Raw genomic sequence first — 21,067 nt, 5'->3', positions numbered from 1 at the left:
TGCTAATCATATTTTCTACATGTTTCTTACCCATCTCTCTTTTAGAAAATAAGCTTAACAGATAGAAGAATTTCTACACTGGTATCGTCTGTGAGGAAAGATTCTTGCAGGAATTCTCTGTACTCCAATGCAGATGTAAGTACCTATTGTATATCACTATATTTTTACATCAGCATGTATTTTGTTAATTGACGTGAATCCAACCTTTATCTGATCTAAATTTAGTTGTAGCAAAATGTATGATTAAAGGCCACAATGTTGATTTTTGTAAGGAAAACTGCCTGGTAGTTTTGCATCCTGAGCTGCATGAGTGTACTATCTCATATCAGTGGGTTTGATTACTTTGGTTCTGTAGTAGGTTTTCAGTGTTTTTTTACTATGTTGTCCTGTCGTATCCCTAGCTCTTACATCATACTCCTTGGTTCCGCAGTAGGAATTCTGCATGAGTGTTTTTTTACTTTGGTTCTGCAGTAGGAATTCTCTGTACTCCAATGCAGATGTAAGTACCTGTTGTATATCACTATATTTTTACATCAGCATGTATTTTGTTAATCGGCGTGAATCCAACCTTTGTCTGATCTAAAATTTGTTGTAGCAAAATGTTAAAGGTGCCAATGTTGATTTTTGTAAAGAAAACTGCCTGGTAGTTTTGCATACTGAGCTGCATGAGTGTACTATCTCATATCATGCACATTACTGAATTGTAGTGCTGCTCTGCTTGCCCATTCATTCATTGTGTCAATGTTGCTTTCATATTACCTTACCTGGCTGATGATAGATGTGCCATATTGTGTTAATTTGGTGTTGGCTAGTTGCCCAAACGTTCGTTGTGCCAATCTTGCTTTCGTATTATCTGACTTGGCCAATGATAGCAATGCTAGTGTCTTAATTTGGTGCAGGCTGCTGAAGATCAGAAGAAAAACTCTTAAAACAGCAAGGCAACCCCATTGTTTCTTTCCAATAAATCTAGGCCAGGTAATATGCCAATAACTCATGATTAATCTGTTTGGTTCCCCTCCTAATTTATGTTATGATGCCGTGGTCGAGACACTCTCCACTATCAATAATACAAGCCTGCCAAAATCGCCATCTGAATCTGTTCAGTATCCTCTGTCTCGAATGCAACAGAAAAAATGTATGTTTGTGAACCAATTAATGGCTGAAGGAATGATGGAAATGGTGGAGGAATCACAGGTGCAGAGTCGTGCGACACAATAACTGGTCAATGTTTTCAGAGACAGTGTAGCAAAGCAGCAAGAACTTGCCCACATGCTTATGGGCATCATCCGTGCTGAGGTTGCAGATTGTGACGTTGTAGATCATTAGGTTCTGTTCATTTATTTGCACTGGTATCAATCTTTGATTGCCCAGTGGATGTAATTTCCTGTAATATATGCTGGATGTGCAACGTTTTTCCCTGTATGCCGTACCTTTGCTTGATCGGTTTTGGTCCTTTGCATAATTGCTCGTCGTAATGGGCTCAAATTATCTAATTTGGCCTAAAGACATGTACGAACTTTAGTGGGCCCATTAAGTTAATGGGCCGTTACCAGGCCGAAAGTTAATGGTCGGCCCTCTTAACTCCCGGGTCGTTAACAGGCTGACATCGAAGCGGGCAATAGGTGGGCCCAATTGATTTCACGGGCCGTTAACAGGCCGTTACTAAGTTCGGGCTACATATGGCCCAACTATACTATGGACCTTTAGCAGGCCGGAAGAGACAGCGGGCTTGTACTGGACCATGTAGAGCATGGGCCGCTAAGAGGCCGAAAGTCAGGTCGTATTATAAATGGCCCAACTGTGTTGTGGGCCTTTAGCAGGCCGAAAGAGAAACCGGGCTGGTATTGGACCATGAAGGGCATGGGCCGTTAAAAGGCCAAAACTCAGGTCCAACTACAAATGGCCCAACTCATTTATGGTCCGTTAATAGGCTGAAAGGCACACAGGGTCGGGAATTGGCCCAACACTTAAATGGGTCGCTAAAAGGCCGAAACTCAGGTCCGACTACAAATGGCCCAACTGCTTTATGGGCCGTCAACAGGCTGAAACACACATCGGGCCGGAAATTAGCCTAATATTTAAATGGGTCGCTAAAAGGCCAAAAGATGTACATCGTGAAAATTGGCCCATCCACTGAATGGGCCATTAACAGGCCGAAATCTCATCGGGCCGATATTGAGCCCAAATATATAGCAGGCTGTTAACGGGCTCGAACTCACGATGGGCTGCAATGGTGTCAAATCTTTAACGGGGCGTTGACGGGCCGAATTGGCACATCTCGTATGGGCCGTGGGCTTAAATGGACCTGACACACGTAGGCCTTATATGGGCCGACCTGCTATTTTTTACTGGGCCGGCCTTTTTCACCGGAATGGGCCACTGTTGGGCCGTGCCACGTGTCGACCTATCATAGGCGCCTCCTGTCCAATGAGTGGATGATATCTGTCCCAACGGTGAGGCAACACGTGTTTCCTCCGGCCAATGATGATTTTACCAGTCGAAAATCCCCTTTGGTCCGGGCTGTTAACGGGTTATTGGATCCAAAACCGGACCCGATAGCTTAACGGTGTTCCGTTGTGGTGGATGCCACGTGTCGGTCACCCTTGACGAAAGCACTTCTGTGACGCGCGATTTATCGTCATGGAAGTGGACACTTCCGTGATGATGATTTTGGTAATGTCATGGAACAGTTCCACGACAGCACAGGTATGACTATCTTGATTCTGTTATAAATTTGTCATGGATGTGCATGCATGACAGAAAACGTGACCTACTGTGACAAACACGTATCATCATGGAAGTGTCTTTTTTTTGTAGTGATATCCATTGCCTCTTCTCGATTTCAAATTTTTTCCTAGTGTCAACATAGAACAACAGGAGTGTTGTGTCAATTTTTGGGATTTTTTGGGGTTCGCTTGGACATTTTTATACATTAACTGAGTTTTCTATGCATTCATCTGCATAATTCAAATTTGAACTACATGCACATGCTCTAATGCATATAAATTAGTTGAAAATTCAAATATGTGTCCTTGGTTTCCTGCTTAGGTCCCATGCAAGAAATGGGAATGAATGTCAAACACCCTGCCACCGTCACTCGGCCGCAAACATTGAGATACCTAGTTTTTAAATTCTAGTAAATCCAAAACTCGTCTGAAATTCATGAAACTTGGCATGCTATCATGGAGCGGCATCAACAAGCCGTGGTAAATTTTTTGTCCCATTTGGGGCAGGTTTGGGTATATGCTTCTCACAACAAGCATGGTGGTTTCGGTAGGGAACGTCCCACCTTTGGGGACGAAACGATATCCATTGCCTCTTATTGCTTCCAAAAAAATTCTTGTTTCAACATAGAACAACATGAGTGTTGTGTCAATTTTTGTGATTTTTCAGGGTTCGTTTGGACATTTTTATGCATTAACTGAATTTTCAATGCATTTATGTGCATAATTCAAATTTGAACTACACGCACATGCTCCAGTGCATATAAATTGGTTGAAAAATCAAAACTGTGTCCTTGGATGCATGCTTAGGTCCCATGCAAGAAATGGGAATGAATTTCAAACACCAGGGCACTGTTGATTGCCGGCAAAACATTGAGATGCCTGGTTTTTAAATTCTAGTAAATCCAAAACTCGTCTAAAATTCATGAAACCTGGCATGCTACCATGGAGCGGCATCAACATGCCGTGGTAAACATTTTGTCCCATTTGGGGCAGGTTTGGGTATATGCTTCTCACAAATCAGAGCTTGTCACAACAAGCATGCTGGTTTCGGTAGGGAACGTCCCACCTTTGGGGACGAAACGATATCCATTGGCTCTTGTTGCTTTCAAATTTTTTGTCATGTCAACATAGAACAACAGGAGTGTTGTGTCAATCTTTGTGATTTTTCGGGGTTCGTTTCGACATTTTTATGCATTAACTGAGTTTTCAATGCATTTATGTGCATGATTCAAATTTGAACTACATGCACATGCTCCAGTGCATATAAATTGGTTGAAAAACCAAATATGTGTCCTTGGGTGCATGCTTAGGTCCCATGCAAGAAATGGGAATGAATTTCAAACACCAGGCCACCGTTGATTTCCGCCAAAACATTGAGATACTTTATTTTTAAATTCTAGTAAATCCAATACTCGTCTGAAATTCATGAAACTTGGCATTCTATCATGGAGCGGCATCAGCATGTCGTGGTAAATTTTTTGTCCCATTTGGGGCAGGTTTTGGGTATATGCTTCTCACAAACCAGAGCTTCTCACAACAATCATGATGGTTTCGGTAGGGAACGTCCCACCTTTGGGAACGAAACGATATCCATTGCCTCCTATTGCTTCCAAAAAATTTCTCGTGTCAACATAGAACAATAGGTCTGTTGTGTCAATTTTTGTGATTTTTCGGGGTTCGTTTGGACATTTTTATGCATTAACTGTGTTTTCAATCCATTATGTGCATAATTCAAATTTGAACTACATGCACATGCTCCAGTGCATATAAATTGGTTGAAAAATCAAATCGGTGTCCTTAGGTGCATGCTTAGGTCCCATTCAAGAAATGGGAATGAATTTCAAACACCAGGGCACCGTTGATTGCGGCAAAACATTGAGATGCCTGGTTTTTAAATTCTAGTAAATCCAAAACTCGTCTGAAATTCAGGAAACTGGGCATGCTATCATGGAGCGGCATCAACATGCCGTGGTAATTTTTTGTCCCATTTGGGGCAGGTTTTGGTATATGCTTCTCACAAACCAAAGCTTCTCACAACAAGCATGATGGTTTCGGTAGGGAACATCCCACCTTTGGGGATGAAACGATATACGTTGCCTCTTATTGATTTCAAATTTTTTCTCGTGTCAACATAGAACAACATGAGTGTTGTGTCAATTTTTGTGATTTTTCGGGGTTTGTTTGGACATTTTTATGCATTAACTGAGTTTTTAATGTATTTATGTGCATAATTCAAATTTGAACTACATGCAAATGCTCCAGTGCATACAAATTGGTTGAAAATCAAATATGTGTCCTTGGGTGCATGCTTAGGTCACATGCAAGAAATGGGAATGAATTTCAAACACCAGGGCACCGTTGATTGCCGGCAAAACGTTGAGTACTTTATTTTTAAATTCTAGTAAATCCAAAAGTCATCTGAAATTCATGAAACTTGGCATTCTATCATGGAATGGCACCCGACATGCTATGGTATTTTTCGTGTCCATTTTGAGAGAAGGCGCACTCGAATAATGACAACCAACAAAGGCATTTTGAAAAAATAGCTGCCACTTTAATATCTCAAACGTTTGTATAATTCAAACCGTGCGCGTTCTGTTAACCATTCACGTGATGCCACGTGTCTTGGTTTTAATGGTTGTAGGAGGTGCCGTGCGGATAGCTGCTTAACCTTGACTGAACGGGAGGCGTGCGAGCGCCGTCCGGTGCGCAGGCTGACCGAGAGGCGTGCAAGCTGTCCTCGAATGCGCAGGCTCACCGGGAAGTGTTCAAGCTGTATGCTGTGCTGGCTCACTGGGAAGTGACCCCTTTGACTTCCATGGCCGCCCGCCTTGCTTGCATCCTCTCCATTAATGGCGCCCAAGCCGCAGTTTAATTCGGTTTTTAAATATAAAACACTCATCGCAAACGTTTTAGTTAGAACACCCGTATGAAAACCGACAGCTTCTCCAGGAAGCCAAGAGAAAATGTGCCGAGCAGGATTTCTGCGGCTCTTGATCGCAAAAGTTTTAGATAGAACACCCGTATGCATAGTGAGAGCAGCGCGGGATTTGTGCATCCCTTCAACACAAACGGTTGTTTTGGATGACCCGTGTGCAACCACATAGAAACAATTTGGTAAGATTTGTCAATCCTTGTAACACTGCGATTTGTCAAAATATGAAGCTAAAAATCACTAGCAGTATCTAATTTTTGCAACTAAAATTCAGTAATTAAGCATAGATTTCATTCATAGATTAAGCAGTCGTTCTTAATTTATGCAAACAGCTCAACTCGACAGCTGAACCGACCAAACTTTTCCCCAACTGTTGCCAACCACGTACTGAATAGCTAGTTCAACTATATATACTAGCTAATTTTAAGTATGTTGTACAGTTCCACCACATCTATAGTCAGATGAACTGAACAAAATAGCCCCTAAATACTACTACTACTACGGAGGGGCTTAGTACTAGTTCCGGCTGCCTCTCCTCTGCCGAGCGCGCTCAGTAAGAGGTGGAGGAGGAGGAGCCTACCGACGAGCTGGGCAACCGCAATACGGTGCCTGCCGCTGTTGCAGCTTCAGCGACGCTCACCTCGAACGCCCTCTGCTGCTCCAGACGACCCCTCTCAAAGCAGTGGTTCTCCTTGTAGATCTCCTGATTACTCGCCTCTGAGGCGGCGTGTGCCACGGCCACGACGGTGGTAAGGCTCTTTGCATCCTCGACGAGGCGCTCCTCCTCCTCCCGCAGGAACTCGGTGTAGCGCGCAAGGTCGCTGATGCACGTGCGGGCATCCACCTCCGCCTCCAGCCTTCGGGCGGCGGTGGCAGAGCGGGTGATGACCCCAGCGGTCGACGGTGGGCCGGCGGCCACAGCGGCCGACGATGGGGTGGCGGCCATGACCACCACCACCCGCCTTCGGGCCGTGGTGGCGGAGCGGGTGATGGCCACAGTGGCTGACAGTGGGGTGGCGGCCACGACGGCCACCTCCCGCCTTCGGGCCGTGGCGGAGGAGCGGGCGATGGCCCTGGCTTTCGACGGTGGTGTGGCGGCAATGGCGGCCGGCAACAACTGCCGACAGGCAGCGGCGGTGGAGCGTGTGGTGGGTGTTCCGCGCACACCCAACAGGGACGCCACGCGCACTACACTACGCCGGGGACTGCGCCGCTGCCGCGGTGTAGCCTCCCAGCTGGAGCTATCCTCTAATGACGGCGGATTGGCTGAGTGACGAAGACGGACCGGTGCCACTGGCGATTATGGGAGAAGCAGACAAGATAATCTACAGGGAGGGAGGGAAAATGCGACGCAGGACTCGCCAGCCGTCAGGGTTTTTATAGCAGGCCGGTAAGCAGTGGGATTTTGGGGGATTTCACTGAGTCGGGCAGGAAGCTTGCGCGGGGACCTGCGAGGTTGCGCGGGAACGGGCTCACCGGCTATTCATTGGCGCCACCGTTTGGCCAAAAGAATGCCCCCGCGCGCTGCGCAAGCTTGCGCTATAAGCCGTCTGCGGCAGAGGGGTGACAAGACGTGCGAGAGGAGGATGAAAGGCCACGTATACATACGGTTAATAAAAAACCGTTTGCGATTTAATTACCTACTATACAACCGTCCTGGTTTATAAGTATGATTTAACTAACAAAATACGAATGCATGTCGCCAAAGAATATATAGTTGGATTTGTATTTGAACATAGTTTCCAATTATATAATTTTTAAAACATGCATTAACATTTTGTTAGTTAAATTTGAGGGCAAAGTATGGCACAGAATATAAAGGATACTATAGTCTAGATGGAGGTGGTAGCACACGGCCGCTCTCTACGCAGCGACGCAACTGTCGGCCGGCTTGTAGGCGACCATTTCTTGCGTGTTCAACTGCTCTATGCGTGTGGTTGCTTGGGGTTCTGGCGATGGTGGCGCGCTCTGCTCGTGTCCTGCCGCGCGCGCTCTGCTCTCGCGTCCCTCCGGCTGCTCTGCCCTCGTCCCTCCACGCGGGCTACCAGTGTTTGGGGCCGGCGCACGATCATGCACATTCGTGTGCAAGCGGTTGCACCGAGCGCGGCGCGACGATGCAGTTACCCGCTGCAAAAACTGCTATGCGGATGAGCCGAGAATCCACGCCGCCTGGCCCCCTTTTATTCCTGTGGCCATTTACCTTCATCTCTCGTCTCACACGACACAATAAGCACACCCACAAGGACACATACAGAGAGGACATCCGACGGTTCCAGTGGCGCTCCCCATGGCTCCAATGGCGCTCCCAGCGGCCGACGACGACAACGGCGGGAAGTTCACCATGCATCATGTAGTGGACACCCACGTGAGGGGGAAGGCCCTCTTGGTGGTGTACACGAACGATCAGGTCTCGGTGGAGAGCTCCATCCAAACTATGGAGCAGTTCCTTGCCGAGGACAAGTACCGAGTGGTCGTCTTCGACCTCGAGTACACCATCGGTCGTGCCGGGCATGATCAGAAGGTTGTCGTCGCCCAGTTGTGCGTGCGACATGACGTCCTCGTCTACCACTACCACCTTACCACAAGGCCTTGCGACCATTTCTCCAGGTTTATCAACAGCTCCGACTACAGTTTCGCTACGGTGGACACCACCAACGATCTAAAAGTGCTCAAGGTTTCGGACTTGAAATGCCCGAATCTTGTCAACATCAAGCACCACTACAAGGTCTGGGGCAGCGAGAAAAACAAACTGAACTCCTTGGTTGACCTCTCCTCGGCCATCATCGACCCCTACTATGCGAAGTTGAAGGAAGAGAGCAATAAGGACAAGAACGCCTGGCACAGTGTGTGGCATGAGAGACTGGATGAACAACTTGTCAAGTACGCGGCCATGGACGCGTACACAAGCTACGAGATGTACAGGCGGATCGTTGACATCAGGAACTATCTTCTTCCTGACCCAGACGAGGGATCGAGCCACATAGTAGTGGCGGGAGCGTCACAAGAAGTAGATGACTAGACGATCGTTTCTCCTACTTTAGAATGCATGCAATTGTTTATTGAGGTGTGTGCGAATGATCTGTATAGTCACTGATGTAATTGGATGTTTATTTCAGTTATATATATATACATGTTATTCTACTGTAGACAGAGCAATTCACACGGCTTATTAGCAGCAATCGTCTGTGTTATTATTGGTCTTCGCACACATTTCTGATTACAGACCTTTTTGCCGCGTATCACACACATCTTTTTCAGTTGAACCGTTTCCATTGTGTTGCCTAATCACACACAGTTCATCCCAGTGAACCGTATGCTGTATATCGCACATGCCTTCATCTAGCTGCCCGTTTGTTTTGTTCCTCCTCATCCCAAACAGTTAATTGAGCTGAACCGTATGCCCTGCATCGCACACGAACTAAATTCTGAATCGTGTTTGATGCATCTGCCATCGCAAACGTTTTGCACCTTTTTTGACGGTTTTTACACCACCATTTGCGATTATGGCATCACACACAGTTTCGTCGAAGGGTCTCTGATCGTAGTGTCACGTTTGGACCATGCCGCAGTAGGGCTAGCCTGTAGCGGCAATAGTACCAGCGACCCCGGCACTTCTGAGGCCAGAAGCGGCAACGGCAGGCCCGGCGCAACAAACACAAGCATCAAAGCAACAATGACAATACCGAAGACACGACGGTCAACGCCGGATTCAGTGGCTCCAAATCCGGTCAGCGGAAGAAGCCATTCAAAAGAAACAAACACGGTTCATCTAGCTTGGACCGAATACTTGATCGACCTTGCCAGATTCACGGCACCCCCGACAAGCCTGCCAACCATACCAACAGAAGTTGTTCGGTCTGCAAACATGCCGGTATGTTAAATATCGAACATAAGGAGAAAGGGTCGCCCAGCGAGGACGATGATGAGGAGCCTCACCCACCGAGCACAGGGGGGCAGAAGAAGTTTCCCCCCGAGGTCAAAATGGTGAATATGATATACGCCACTCACATCCCCAAGCGGGAGCGCAAGCACGCGTTAAGGGACGTCTATGCGATGGAGCCAGTCGCCCGAAAATTCAACCCATGGTCAGCCTGTCTGATCACTTTTGATCGTAGAGACCATCCGACCAGTATCCGTCACGAAGGTTCGGCCGCGCTGGTCCTCGATCCAATTATCGATGGATTTCACCTCACGCGAGTCCTCATGGACAGCGGCAGCAGCCTTAACCTGCTCTATCAGGACACAGTATGTAAAATGGGTATTGATCCGTCAAGAATCAAGCCCACCAAGACTACCTTTAAAGGAGTAATACCTGGTGTTGAGGATATAGACCTTAGAGTCACCCGCCAGGAGGGGCCGGGTTACTCATATGGTCATTGCCAGAAGCCCGGCGCCAAGCTTGAAGACAGTGGGCCAAAGATGGGCTTAAGACCCGGATATGGCTTAAGGCCCGTAGTTACAATCATTATCATGGTAGAACTTGTAGTGCAAGGCAAGAATAGCTGAGAGTCCGAGCCGGACACTCTTATGAGCCGGCCGGGACTCTGAGAGCTGCTGGGCGTCAGCCTCCCTATATAAAGGGACGACCCGACAGCGGTTTAGGGAGGAGAAAGATCTCATCGAGAGCCAGGCATAGCAGTTAAGCTCCCTGGTCATCGAAACCCTAATCAATACCACCTCAAACTGGACGTAGGCTTTTACCTTCACCGTAAGGGGCCGAACCAGTATAAACCCTCGTGTTCCTTGTCCCACTTAACCCCTTCAAGCTTCCTAGTTGCGATGGCTCCACGACTAAGTCCTAGTTCGAGGACATCTGCCGTGACAATTCCACGACAGTTGGCGCCCACCGTGGGGCCAGCGCACGGTGGATTTGAGTTCTTGAAGGGCAGCTTCGAAGGGCTCAAGGGATACGCTGTGGGCCGGATGACCAAGAGTCGTCGCGGCAAGCTCTACATCGACGATGCAAACTGGGGCCCCGACGCCGGCTCAATTGAGTACGGGTACCGGGTCCCCTTCGGCGGAATTCATGTTTTCATTGGCAAGATTGGTGAGCCGGGCCCTGAGCTGGATCTCAACGCCGATTTCATCGAGACGGCTCAGCGTGCACGACCCACCCGGGCCCGGCCTGCCTTAAGGCATGCTTTTGTGGGATGTATTCATGGAGGGCCCTCTGATCGATCCGGATCTGGTGATGAGGCGGCCGCCGGCTCTGACGGCGAGTCGTCCACCGATGAGTCAAACTCGTTGTATCAACTTCAAGATGGCAGGCTCATGGGTTGTTCCGATGGTGACAGTATTCCGGACCCGTTTGAGCCGCCAAGTCAGGTTGGAGTCTTTATGGCCGGTGCACAGCCTGTTCAGAACCCTGCTGCTGGAGCGGGAAACCCGGTGCCCTCGCCGGCTCAGGTGCTAATGGATCTCACGGACAAGATGACGGCCCTGTTAACCGCCACGGTTGACCCGGCGGATCAAGCTCAGCATGATGCGGAGGTGGCATAGTTAAAATTGGATCTGGTGAAAGCTAAGGAGGATCTGGCAGCAGAAGGGATCAGGATGGCTGCGGAAAGGGCGGCCCTCGACGCCCAAACCCAGTTGATTCAAGCGCAGTCCTTCCGGCTCACGATGGATCAAAACGCGTCCAATGAGGTCCTGAGAAGGAGGCATCAAAAGGCCCAATCTCGACTCCCTCCGGTTTACCATCCACGCAACCTCTTCAACACGCCAGGTGCTGGGTCTAGTAACCCGCCAGGGGTCATAGTGCCCGGGTCTGGGACCCCTATTCAGCCACAAGTGATGGGGCCTCCCCAGGTGCCCCCTGCCCCGCCTCAGTACGTGCCAATACCCCCGGGTCATTATAATAACCCGCTGGAGAACATGGTCGCCGCGGCAGCACGGCTGGCGGCTCTCCCAGTTGACGGCGACTCTCCGACGGCTATTGAAACCCGCCGGGTCAGGGAACTCCTTCAGACAGCACTGGCGCAGCAAGAGGCGTACTCCTACAGCCGGGACAGGATCCACTCGACCCCTCGTCCAGGCCGGAGCCCGAGTTACAGCAGGCACATGGTCTCAGCGACCGGCTCAAGTAACGTCCGACGCCATGACCCGCCCCCTGGCTGTGGCCCGGCTCATAATGGAGCCTTTCACGCAGCAGACCAGGACAGAGCGCGGCAAGAGGCGGAGCAGGTGCCTCAGTTGACGGCTTACCAGACTCCCCCGGCTTACCCGACGGCTTCCGTCGACGTGGGTATCCCTACCAGGACTGGGGGTGTCCCTTGTTTAGTGCCAGCTATCCGCAATGAACGTCTACCCAAGGATTTCAAAGGCCCTAGGAAGGTGCCTAATTACACGGCAGACTTACAACCCGCAGCCTGGATCGAGAGTTACGAGATGGCCATGGAACTGCTGGAGGTCAGTGAGGCGGCAATGGCCAAGTACTTCACCATGATGTTAGATGGGACTGCCCGCACTTGGTTGAAAGGGCTACCACCGAATTCCATCGGGTCTTGGGCTGAGCTGAAAGCCCGTTTCATCCAAAACTTCAAGGATACCTGTAGGCAGTCTATGTCAATTGTGGATTTGACTAACTGTAAGCAGCAGGAGGGTGAATCCACGACACATTGGGTTCGCCGGGTCAAAGAGATCATACATTCATCAGATAAGATGGATGCCGGCTCTGCAGTCTTAATGTTGGAGCAGAATTGTCGTTTTGTGCCCCTGAAGATGAAACTCGGGCGGCTTAAGCGCGACTGCAATGATATGGGTACACTGATGGCGGCTCTTGTCAAGTACGCCGATTCTGATGGTACCAAGGACCCCGCTTCAGATGATGAAAGGACAGGGAAGGGAAAGAAGAACGGCAATGGCAAGGGTCCTCAGCATAACCCGGGGAACCAAGGAGGAGGCAAGCGCAAGGCCGATGGCAGCCTAGAGTTTGTAGCCAACGCCAGCTCACAAGGTAATAACCAGCGACGCAAGGGGAGGCCCCCTCCCCGAGGCGGCGGGTCAGGCCCGACGCTGGAGCAGCTGTTGAATGAGCCTTGTCCAAGGCATGGCTCTAGAGAGAAGCCAGCGACTCATCTATGGAAGGATTGTGCAATCATGAAGGCCTTTAAGAATTACAATGGCCCGGGCGGCGGCTCAGGCGCCGGCGGTTTTCATGGCCCGGGCGGCGGCTCAAATTCTAATCCTCAGAACGGTCAAGGGGGCTTTAATCAGCAGTCTGGCCAGGGTCATCAACAGCAGCAGGGGGGTTATCAGACCAATCCAAAGCAGCTTAGCGGTGGACAGTACCATGTATTTACCACCAGTCTGTGTAAGCGAGATCAGAAGCTTCATAAGAGGGCTGTGAATGCTGTTGAGCCGGCGGTTCCACGCTACTTGCGGTGGTCTGAGCAGCCTATAGTATGGAGTAGAGAGGATCACCCTCCCCGGGTGGACAATCCGGGTCACTTGGCCTTAGTGGTGGCTCCTCAGGTGGGAGGATATAAGTTCACTAAGGTACTCATGGACGGAGGCAGCAGCATGAACATACTCTATTATGAGACTTTTCGCCGTATGGGGTTGGTTGATAAGAACCTCAGCCAGTCAAACACTATCTTCCATGGTGTGGTACCTGGTAAGTCAGCTTATCCAGTCGGCAAGATCGAGTTGGAAGTGGCCTTCGGAGATGAGAATAACTACAGGGTGGAAAAATTGACCTTTGAGGTGGTCAAGATAAGAAGTCCGTACCATGCTATATTTGGGCGGCCGGCTTACGCCAAGTTCATGGCACGGCCGTGTTATGTATACTTACAGCTCAAGATGCCGGGTCATAATGGGACCATTACGGTTCACGGCAGCCGGAAGGTGGCTCTAGAGTGTGAGGAAGGCGATGCAGCTTATGCAGAATCTGTTTGCGCAACAGAGGAGTTGAAATTTTACAAAGACAATGTTGACCCAACTGATATGACCTCTCTGAAAAAGCCGACTACGGAGCATGAGCCGGCAATGAAATTTAAGTCGGCCGATGAGACTAAACTTGTTGATTTCGTTCCAGGAGATTCATCTCAGCAATTTAGCATCAGTGCCAATCTGGATCCAAAATAGGAAAGCGCGCTCATCGAGTTCATCCGTGAGAATAGAGACATCTTCGCATGGAAACCTTCTGACATGCCAGGTGTACCTAGAGAACTCGCTGAGCACACTCTCAATGTTGATCCGAAATTTAAGCCGGTCAGGCAGTTCCTTCGGCGGTTCAATGAGGAGAGGAGGAAAGCTATTGGTGAAGAAGTGGCCCGGCTCTTGGCGGCCGGGTTTATTGTTGAAGTCTTTCACCCAGAGTGGTTAGCTAACCCGGTGCTCGTGCTCAAGAAGAACGGCACTTGGCGGATGTGTGTGGACTACACGGACTTAAACAAGGCGTGTCCGGCTGATCCTTTTGCCCTTCCCCGTATTGATCAAATCATTGATGCTACGGCCGGTTGTGCGCGCTTAAGTTTCCTGGACGCTTATTCCGGATATCATCAGATTAAAATGGCAGTTAAGGACCAGGAGAAGACGGCGTTCATCACTCCCTTTGGAGCCTTCTGCTATGTGTCTATGCCCTTCGGACTCAAGTGTGCACAGGCGACTTATTAGCGTTGCGTGCAGAACTGTCTTCATAAACAGATTGGGCGCAATGTTCATGCTTATGTGGACGATATTGTGGTTAAATCTATAAAAGAGGAAACCCTGATAGATGATTTGAGAGAAACCTTTGATAATCTCCGGGTTTACAAGATGATGCTTAACCCGGCCAAGTGTGTTTTTGGTGTTCCTGCAGGCAAACTCTTGGGTTTCTTGGTTTCTGACAGAGGCATTGAAGCTAACCCGGAGAAGATCAAGGCCATCACCTCCCTGGCTAAGCCGGCGTGTATAAATGATGTTCAGCGCTTGGCGGGTCGCATCGCTGCTTTAAGCCGGTTTATAAGCCGTTTGGGTGAGAAGGCCATGCCATTATATCAGTTGATGAAGAAAACTGATAACTTCGTCTGGAATGATGCAGCTAATACTGCTTTTGAGGATTTGAAGAAGCAGCTGGCAGAGCCCCCCGTCCTTGCTGCTCCGGTTGATAAGGAGCCCTTATTACTGTATGTGGCGGCGAACACACGAGCCGTCAGTGTGGCTATGGTGGTGGAGCGCAAGGAGGAGGGTAAGGAGCATCCGGTTCAGCGGCCGGTTTATTATGTCAGCGAAGTGCTCATTGAGTCCAAGCAGCGGTATCCGCATTGGCAGAAGCTTGTTTATGGTGTGTTCATGGCGAGCCGGAAACTTAAGCATTATTTTCAGGGTCATCCCATCACTGTGGTCAGTTCTGCCCCTCTTGGTGATATCATTCAAAACAGAGAGGCCACAGGGAGAGTGGCTAAGTGGGCCATAGAGCTCGGACCCCATGGTCTGAAATACGTGCCACGCACTGCTGTTAAATCTCAGGCCTTGGTGGATTTCATCAATGACTGGACAGAGTCACAAGTGCCCGAGCAGAAGCCGGATAACACATATTGGACTATTCACTTTGATGGGTCCAGGCAGTTGGAGGGCTCGGGGGCTGGAGTCGTGTTGGCTTCCCCTAAAGGTGACAAGTTCCATTATGTGCTACAGTTGATGTTTCCTTGCACTAACAACGCGGCTGAGTACGAGGCCTTGCTCCATGGTCTTCGGATGGCTAAAGAGATGAGCTTAAGCCGGGTAAGGTGCTTCGGCGATTCAGACTTGGTGGCTCAACAAGTATCCGGCAAGTGGGACTCTAAGGACCCTCTCATGGCGGCTTATCGCCGCGAGGTTGATGCCATTGCTGGGCACTTTCAGGGCTACCAAGTAGAGCACATTGATCGCAGGAAGAACGAGGCGGCTGATGCCCTAAGCCGGCTGGGCTCTCAGCGAAAGCCGGTGCCGCCTAATACTTTCTTGGATGTCCTGTATAACCCTTCTGTTAAGTTACCTACAGAGGAAGACTTGGCTGTCCCTGACCCGGAGGCACGACTGGTGGCGGCTCTCCACATCATCCCGGACTGGACAGCACCTTATCTGGCTTACATGACCCGGGGAGAGTTGCCTGAGGATGAAACTTTGGCCAGACAAATAACCCGGCGGGCTAAGTCAATGATTGTTATCAATGGTGAGTTGCATCACCGCAGTGTTACGGGAGCGTTTCAGCGTTGTGTTTCCCCTGAGGAAGGTCAAGAGATCTTGCGTGAGATCCATGAAGGGGATTGTGGCCATCACGCCGGCTCAAAGTCTCTTGTGGCCAAGGCTTTTCGTCATGGTTTTTATTGGTTGACGGCTCATGCTGATGCAGAGGACTTGGTCAGTAAGTGTGATGGTTGCCAAAGGTTCTCGCGACGGGCTCATGTACCGGCTCAAGAGCTGAGGATGATCCCAATTACTTGGCCCTTTGCGGTCTGGGGGCTTGATATGGTTGGGCCTTTCAAAAGGTCCAAGGATAAGAAGACCCACCTTTTGGTGGCAGTTGACAAGTTTACCAAGTGGGTTGAAGCGGAGCCAGTTAGCAAGTGTGATGCAGCCACGGCGGTTCAGTTTATGAAAAAGGTGATCTTTCGCTTTGGTTTTCCACACAGCATTATAACTGACAATGGCACCAATTTATCCAAAGGCGCCATGGAGGAGTTTTGTCAACGAGAGCATATCCGACTTGATGTTTCCTCGGTGGCTCATCCTCAATCCAATGGTCAGGCTGAGAGAGCTAATCAGGAGATTCTGAAGGGCATCAAGCCCCGGCTTTTGGTCCCTTTGCAACGGACGCCGGGTTGTTGGGTGGAGGAGTTGCCCTCCGTGCTATGGAGCATCAACACTACTCCTAACAGGTCTACAGGCTTTACGCCTTTCTTCATGGTTTATGGAGCAGAAGCAGTCCTCCCCAGTGACATCCGTCATGACTCGCCTCGAGTGGCGGCTTATGTTGAGGCGGACAATGAACAGGCGCGCCAAGATGCTCTTGACTTGTTGGACGAACAGCGTGATGTGGCCGCAGCTCGTTCAGCGATTTATCAACAAGACCTGCGCCGTTATCATAGTCGACGGGTTAAATCCCGGGTCTTCCAGGAAGGCGATCTGGTGCTCCGGCTCATCCAAGATCAAACAGATGCACACAAGTTATCCCCGCCTTGGGAAGGGCCCTTTGTGGTCAGCAAGAATTTGCACAACGGGTCATATTACCTCATTGACATTCGGGAGCACAAAGATTCACGTAAGTCGGAGGAAGAAACCCGTCGGCCGTGGAACATAGCTCAGCTTCGGCCTTACTACACTTGAGCCACCGGCTCTCATGATGTACATATTTCTCTAAGCCATGTATATATTATGATAAGCAATAAAGCAGGACCTCTGTCCTTTTTTCTCCTCCAAATGTGCACGTGTTGTTTTCATTGCAAGATTACATGATAACTTGAAGGAGGATCCGGCTTATGATCGTATTCGAATCTAGCCGTAGGCAATAAGGTCACTTGGGGGCTTCCTGTTCAAACATAGGTCGTATTCGAACCAAAGAGAACATAGCTGTCGATACCCATTTGATTGGCAAAGTGCCGAGCTCATTGGGGAGTTTTCTTTGATCATATTTGAATCTTAGTTTAACCCCTTTGGGAACCGACGTGGATCGTATTCGAATCAGCGTCGTTAAACAATTCTTAAAGTCATTTGGGGGCTTCCTGTTCAAACATGGGTCGTATTCGAACCAAAGAGAACATAGCTGTCGGTACCCTCTTGATTGGCATCGCCACACCCACGGGGGGCTATATGATCGCATTCGAATCCTAGCATAACCCCTTTGGGCCGGGTCTCTGGTCGTATTCGAACCGGAAGCCCCTAAGTTCTTCTGCTCTACAGCAAGTTTCTTCTGAATATTTCAAAGTGTATACGGCCGGGTCTCACTTTGCCGGCTTAACGTTGATTTACAGTGTTAACTATTAAGACAGGTAAATCGGAATTAAGGTACCAACCTTATTACCCGGGTTATCTAAACCGGAAGTATGCTTGCAGACCGCTAAGTGTGTTATCGCGGCTGTATTGAGGACATAATTGAGGGATAGTCTTTTTTGGTTCATATTCCGGGTTATATATCTAAAGCTTATGATTCTCAGTGCGGTAAGCCGCCTAGAGACTTGTGATTTGTCCTTTATGCAGGATGATTAAAGGCAACTATTCTTGAGCTTAAGGACAATGAATGATCAATTATGACCCGGAGACATATAAGGAAGCAACTTTCATAAGGATTCAGCATTCAATACGTGCGCGATGGCACGGCACAGTTAAAGTGTTGAACCTATTCTATTACACGAATCATCGAGTCCAAAAGGGTGGAGCATTGTTTTATAAGCCGCCTGCCGACTTAAGATGCCTGCTAGGTTGATGTCTCCGGCTCATCCCTCTCTTCTCCTCCGGCTGTTCCCAAGACTTGGAAAGTTGATGACTTCCAGTCGATGCCGCTCAGAGCTTCGAACTGAGCTTCCTCGTCAATTAACCCCGCCGGGTCAATCTCCGGGGCGAAGGTGTGTTGACGAGCCGGCGGGATTAAGCTGAGGGCTTCATAGCGCGGGGTCGGGATCCTCTGATTTTCCGCGTTGTAACCCGGCTGGTACTTGGTCAGGTCTGTGTCGTTTCCAATGAGAGTGGCCACCGGACGCACGACCTTCACGCAGGCGGCAAAGTCCCTTTGGTCGAAGGCTGTGCCGTCTTCCTTCAGACTTGGATAGCCGAGGGCGATGTCTGCCGGATCTAACTCGGGCAGGAAAGCCTTGGCCCGGCTCAGCGCGGCGATCGCTCCGGCCCTTGCAGAGGCCCGTCGCAGCTCTTGGATACGTTGAGGCAGAACGGCGAGCCGGCGAAGAACCTCCGCCAGGTGAGTCGGCACCTCGTTGGATAGGGCCACCACAGCCAAGGCACGCTGTGACCCGGTGTAGAGTTGCTCCACCAGGGTGTACACGGCCTTTAGCTTGGTTACCACACTCTGGTTGAGGTTGGCACTTCTGGGACCTGTTTCACAGAACAGGATAAGCCGCCGACAAGGGTGAGTTATGAGGCATCAAAATTTTAAGCTGGATGAAAGCCGGCGGATGACTTACCGAAGATTGCAGCAACCATCTGAGACACTTGGCGCTTTAAGCCGGAGAGTTCGGCCGTCTTCTCTGACAGGGCCTTCTCCGCCTGTTCGGCCCGGTTCACCAGCGCGGCCTTCTCTTCGGCCCAGGCTTTCCGTTCAGCATCAAATTCGGTCTTCAGCTTTTCTTGAGCGGCGATGCTGGACACAAATTTGGCATTTGCCTTCCGGGTCTCCATTTCTTGCATCTTCAGCCGGTTCTTGAGATCAGAGATGTCAGCCTCAAACTTCTTGCCGGCAGCCTGCATAAATTTCCGGGTTATGGCATGAACGGTTACTATGCAAATTTAAAGTCCCAAGCGTTTTCCAAGCAAAGACACTTGGCACTTGGGGGCTAATGCATATTGAACGTTTCTATCTACAAACTGCCGGTTCAATTGAGTAAGCCGGAACCTAAGTCTACAACATATTCAATCATAAGTCGTCGACTTGGGGGCTAGCATGGTAAAGGTAACTATGCAGTAAGTAAGAGGACAGAAGAATAGTACCTCAGATTTCTGCTGGATCTGGTTCACCATGGCAATCTCTGCGTCCCGGCTCTTGTGCACTTGGCTGACGAAGCCGGAGACGACCTCTCCAATGGTCAAATTGGCGTAGTCGGTGAGGTCCAGGTTAACCCGGCGGGACTCTAGCAGCTCCCCTTTGGCGGAGCACTTGGCCAGTGCAGTAGGTCTCCCCGGCTCAACAAACTCCGTCCGGGTGATTACCACGTCCGGGTCATCTGCTGGTTGAGCCGAGCTGGAGGCCTCCGGGTTAGCAGAAGCTTCTGCAGTTGCCTTGGCGGTTGGAGCGGTGGCTTCGGGAGCGGAGGCAGCTGGCGGTTCTTGACCTGCTACCTCCGGCTCAGGCAACTCCGGCTCTTCGACCGGCTTGGTCTTCTTCGCCCTCTTGGTGAGCTTGGCCTGGGCACTGAAAAGACAGAAAGGTTAAGCACAATAGTGTAAGTAAAGACAAAGTACAACATGAGGTGATTATCATTACCCGGGCACGGTCTTGAAAGCCGGCAGGCTTGACTGCATAGAGTCGCCAGAAGAGGGGGAAGTTTCCTGATAATTTGAGTCAGAGGAATTAAGTGGTTGACGTATAACACCCGCCAAAGGATGAAAAGGGTACAAAGTTGAGATCACCTCGGTCCGGCGCTTCCTCGACGCGTCTGGTAAGCCGGAAGAGAGGTCGGCGTCCTTGTTGGTCCGGGTGTGCCGCCGGCTCTCATGAGTCTGTTGCTTCAAAATAAATTGAGGATCTTGATAAGCTAAAGGATGTGAAAAGCTTACTTTCCGGGTTACCCTTCGGACTTTCAGCCTTGGCAAGGGCTCCGAGTCGGAGGAAAGTGACATTACCTCTTCAACCACCGGGTTACTTGCTCCGGTGTCATCCTGTTGATGAACAAGTGTTGGTAAGGCGGACAAGAAATAAACAATAAACACAACAAGAGCTTACAGGTTCAGGGGTTACCTCTGACTCGGAGCTGTCGCTTAGTTGCATCAGCTCCGAAGCAGTTGGCCTACTTCCCTTCTTGCGGGGAGCGGCTTTCTTGGCGGCTTTCTTCGCCTTTCTGGCCTTCTTGGCCGCCTCATGGTCATATTTGACCCGCCAGAATTTGTCATCAGCCTGAAAAATACAATGATGATTTCTTAAAAGATTCAGATGAAGGTTATCTGTAGACAAAGATAAAATGTTCAAATCAGTGGCTTACTGCTGGGGCTGGGTTGATCTTGCAGAAGGGGGCTAACCCGGTCCTCCCGCAATCTGCCAGGCTCTCGTTCAAGAGAGCCTTGGTCATCTCCTCTGCAACATCTTCAGGAAGATCGTTGCGGCTGTGTCTCTGGGGGTCATCCTTTCGGCCCGTGTACTCGCACATTAAGCCGGGGCGGCGGCTCAATGGGATCACCCGCCAGGAGATCCAGACCCGGACCAGATCGATTCCGTTGAGACCATTGCCCAGAAGAGCCTTGATCTTGTTTATGGTGGGGAGCAGAGGCTGGCGCTCCGCTTGAGTCAGCTTGTCTGACAGTGGGTGTGTTGACTCCAGACGCGAGGGGCGAAAGCCGGGCAACGGACTTTCATCAGCCGGCGACGTGTCTTGGCAGTAGAACCACGTCAGATTCCAGTCTTTGGGGTGGCTTGGCGGCTCTGCGTACGGGAAAAGGCAGTCCCTCCGCCGCTGAATGGAGATGCCACCTAGCTCCAGACTTGGCCCATTGGCGCACTCATTCTGACGGTTCAAGTAAAAAAGCTCTCTGAAGAGCAGCAGACTAGGTTCTTCTCCAAGGT

The sequence above is a fragment of the Triticum aestivum genome, chromosome 7D (genome assembly GCF_018294505.1).
Source record: "Triticum aestivum cultivar Chinese Spring chromosome 7D, IWGSC CS RefSeq v2.1, whole genome shotgun sequence".
Lineage (NCBI taxonomy): Eukaryota > Viridiplantae > Streptophyta > Magnoliopsida > Poales > Poaceae > Triticum > Triticum aestivum.
This window is presented reverse-complemented; position numbering follows the sequence as displayed.